The sequence below is a fragment of the Vombatus ursinus genome, unplaced genomic scaffold, assembly GCF_900497805.2.
Source record: "Vombatus ursinus unplaced genomic scaffold, bare-nosed wombat genome assembly UNPS02012082.1, whole genome shotgun sequence".
Lineage (NCBI taxonomy): Eukaryota > Metazoa > Chordata > Mammalia > Diprotodontia > Vombatidae > Vombatus > Vombatus ursinus.
The window spans coordinates 3,307,610-3,312,301 of NW_020951860.1; positions in this window are offsets into that span (position 1 = coordinate 3,307,610).

Here is a 4,692-nt window from a genome sequence, read left to right on the forward strand (position 1 = left end):
TGTAAGTGTATTCCTCCTAAAATTACCCCATGTAAACATGTGTAACTCTTTCCCAGTGACTTGGCACTGAAGTACCAATTAATTTCCAGTGATGAGCTATTGCTGCCTATATATGGGGGGGGGGGGAATATTGATAGGGAAGAGGAAAAAAAAAGAAAGATATAAAATACCAAAAGGAGAGAAGTCTAAAACCCTCAGTTCTGTTTCTGGTGTTAATGTAAGCATAAAACAACTAGGTGATGGGAGAGGGTTCCCTTCTTTTCTGAGTTGCAGTAAGAAGTTTTTCAGATAGTCACTGGGATGGATCCCTAGATTTGCAGCACCCTGAGATAAATTGAGATCTGGACTCTCATAGTGTCCCACTTAAAGACTTAAAGTCCCACAGCCAAAGAACTACAGGTGTGAGAGGCTAAGGAGTGTTTGACAGTGCAAAACCGCAGACTGATGTTAACTTAATGAGGAAAACCTTCTGAGGAAAAGTCATCCCACAGACTTAAGTGTTCAATGTGTATTTAATATTACCTTCCTTTCAAACCAGAATGGCACTCTGAGGCTCCATTCTTGCACTGACCCCTTGGAATGGACTAGAATACTCAGAGGACAGTAAAGCTGCAAGGTGCCATAAAGATCATCTATTCTGCTTTTTTTGGGGGGGGGGCCTAGGCAATTGGGGTTAAGTGACTTGGCCAGGGTCACAGAGCTAGTATGTATTGTGTGTTGTGTGTCTGAAACTGGATTTGAACTCAGGTCCTCCTGACTTCAAGGCCAAGCTCTATCCACTGCACCACCTAACTGCCCCAAGATCATCTATTCTAACCATTTTTTTTAGGAGATATGGAAATTGAGACCCAGATTGCTGAATTGCCACTATTACTACTACTACTGCTGCCCACTTTTACTCCCCCATGAAGGTTGGGTCACCATAGGGTGACTGGTACCTTTGGTTATAGGGTTTGTATTCCTAATATTATAACTCAAGCACCCCACCAATGTGGGGTCATACAGTTGACCTAATTAATTAGCTTTTGCAACAATGTTTACTAATGTGGTGTGATCAAATAGTAGATACAAACATTTCTCCCATAAACCTGAGTTATACTTTTTCACAAGTACATAGGAAGAGTTGGGTCACACTCATACAGCACAATGGTGGTGAAACACATGAGTGGGATACATATGTGGCAAAGGCAATTCACACTTCCTGGTATGAAGTTCCTCCCTCATCTCAGTTTTGTTCCACTCAATTATGTGGCAACAAGAAGAGCAAGGTAAAATCTAGATGTTTATAGCTTCACCTTGGCCACATCACTCTTCACCTGGAGCTATGTCTATAGCTTCTTATTGGCTTCTTGCCAAAAATCTCTCAGATTGCCAAAATTTCCGTGCAATTTTCCCCAGCCTCCTCAAGAAGCACATATTGTCATATGTTTCTATATTGATATCATTTGTCAGGTTTCTCCACTGCCAGAACCATAGTGATGATATGCTCTTGGGCTGGAAGCATAATTGTGTCCTGTTTATTTCTTGTTCTCCTTTATTTTGGGCCATTTCTTTATTTAACACACCACCACCCACAGGGCTTTCCATCTAAATGTCAAGCAATACTGAAAATTCCTTCAGACATAATTTTTCCTCAATCCACAGCACTAGCTAAGAGTAAAGGGTGCTACCAATTTTTCTCTCAGAGTTCTTTGACCCAGGACATTCCATAGCCTCTGCCCTTGGTCCAAGTCATCAAAGTTTTATGAGTCTTTTTGTATACTTGTACATTTACTGGTGTATTATTTTGAATGATGGCAAATAAACACCTCAATACTCAAACTGACTCCATGATTTTTCCCCAGAATGATGTCTGCTTCTCTCAGGATACATTCCTTCCCAGGAATGAATTTCATTTCTCCAGTTAACTTCTCTTGGCAGGGAGCCTTGGGCCTAGGTCTTGACAAGAGCATTATTTTAAAATGTTTTATTTTATTCCTAGTTACATGGAATGACAATTTTTAACATTTGGGGTTTTTGAGTTCCCAATTTTCTCTCTCCCTCTCTCACACTCCAAGACAGTAAGCAAGTTGATATATTATATATATGACAAGAATATTTATTAAAAGTGAGCATGATCTAGCCATACCAGATCTCAAACTACATTATAAAGTAATAATCATAGAAAATAATCTGATAATGGCTAAGAAACAGAGTGGTGCATCAGTGGAATAGATTAGGTACACAATACACAATAGTAAATGACCATAGTAGTCTAGTGTTTGATAAACCTAAAGAGTCAAGCTTTTGAGACAACTCACTATTTGAAAACACTGTAAAACAGTACGTCAGAAACTAGGTATAGACCAACATTTTACACCGTATACCAAGATAAGGTCAAAATGAGTACATGATTTAGACATAAAGGATAATACCCTAAACAAATTCGGAAAGCAAGGAATAGTTTACCTGTCAGATCTATGCAGAAGAGAAGAATTAATGACACAGAGCATTATGAGATATAAAATAGATAATTTCTATTATATTAAATTAACAAAGTTTTGCAAAAACAAAATCAATGCAACCAAGATTAGAAGGAAAGCAAAAAGCTGGGAACAATTTTTACAGTATCTCTGATAGAGGTGTCATTGGTCAAATATATAGAGAGCTGAGTCAAATTTATAAGAATACAAGTCATTCCCCAACTGATAAATGGTCAAAGTATTTGCACAGGTAGTTTTCAGATGAAGAAATCAAAGCTATCTATAGTCATATAAAAAATGGTCTAAATCACTACTGATTGGAGAAATGTATATTAAAACAACTGAAGTACCACCTTACACCTATCAGATTGGCTAATATTACAAAAAAGGAAAAAAAATGTTGAAGGGGATGTGGGAAGTTTGGGACACTAATGCACTGTTGGTGGAGTTGTGAATTGATCCAACTGTTCTGGAGAGCAATTTGGAACTATACCCCGAGGGCAATCAAACTATATATAACCTTTGATTCATCAATACCATTATTAGATCTGCATCCCAAAGATATTTTTCAAAAGGGGATAGGGTGGGGGAAGACCTATTTATATGAAAATATAGCAGTTCTTTTTTGTGGGTGGAAAAGAATTGGAAATTAAGGGGATGTCCATCAATTGGGGAACAGCTGAATAAGTTGTGGTACATTATTGTAATGGAATACTATTGTGCTTTAAGAAATGATGAACAGGATGATTTCGGAAAAAACTGGAAAGACTTACATGAACTGATGCAAAGTGAAGTGAACAGAACCATGAGAACACTGTAATAAGTTGTTACTTGTACAAACTAGTACAATAACAGCAATATTGTACAATAGTCAACTGAATGACTTTAGCAACCCAATGATCGAAAAGAATTCCAAAGGACTCATGAAGAAAAATGCTATCCACGTCCAGAGAAAGAACTGATGGAGTCTGAATGCTGATCAAAACACATTATTTTAAACTTTTTTCTTTTTTTTTTTTTTGGTCTGTGTCTTCTTTCACAACATGACTAATACGGAAATATGTTTTTTCAAGATTGCACATGTATAACATAATCAGATTGCTTAAGGGAAGGGGGAGAAGTAGGGAAGAGAGAATTTGGAACTCAAAATATAAAAAAAAAAGAATGTTAAAAATTGTTTTACATGTAATGGGGAAAATATATATATATTTTAAAGTGAGCATGACATTGGCATCATCAAAGAGCATTCATTGAGTATGTTCAGGGATTCAAGGCGGAGGCAAATTCTCCTGGTTCTGTTTCTTGTCATGTGCTCACAAAGCTTTCCTAGCCATTTTCCCCCCTTTTAAACAAAATGACATTGGGATATTTGCATTACATGGTATAAGTAACATGTTTGCTCCCAAACCCAAATTTTCAATCCTATTTTTAGTTATATTATCCAAAAGTGTTTTGAGTACTTTGTTAAAGGAGGATGATTAAATAAAAATTTTTAAAAAGAAAAAAAAAACTTCCAGCCTGCCTGAATGGAGACAGATGGCTCTACCCACAACTACTCCAGGAAAAAAACTAAATTCACACCACGTCAAATAACAGTCAAGAAATACAATAAGAAACTATGGCAAATTCTTCCTGTGCCATTCAAACATCAGCTGGAGCTTGTAGTGGCCTTTTAATATTTGAGCAACCAGAAAGTCATATCAGTGTCTTCTGAGTCAATCACTGCTCAAGGAAAGTTTCAGCACATTTCAAGGAAAAGAACTAGCTCAGTCCACATGGTCCAGGATGCTGGTAGATATCTCCTGCCATATCCAAGGTAGGGTGGGAGGAGGAAACTTAATATTGGGTAGAGCTTCCTATTTTAACATTTTTTCTTATTAGCTAAGTGCAAAGCTCAGTAGTTTTCAAGTGTTGTCAAGTACCTTCTAAACTTTAGTGAGCTCACTATAATTCTTGGTGCTTCACCCTGTGAAATTCCATCATCATCAGGTCATTCCTTTGGTTCAAGCAGTGCATTCCACAAGCCTCCCATTATAAATTATAAATACACTTGAGTGAAGAGGTTGCATTAAGCTATTATTCGTCAATAAGATTGAAGCGTAAATTTCTTTTTCAGAACTTCTGGCTAGAAGGACTAAGACAATGTGAGAGCAGAGGGTGCTTGAGGATGAAGGTAAAAGGGGTAGGGGTGAATACTGGAAATTGGTACTGATCAGTGAGGAGGTCATCT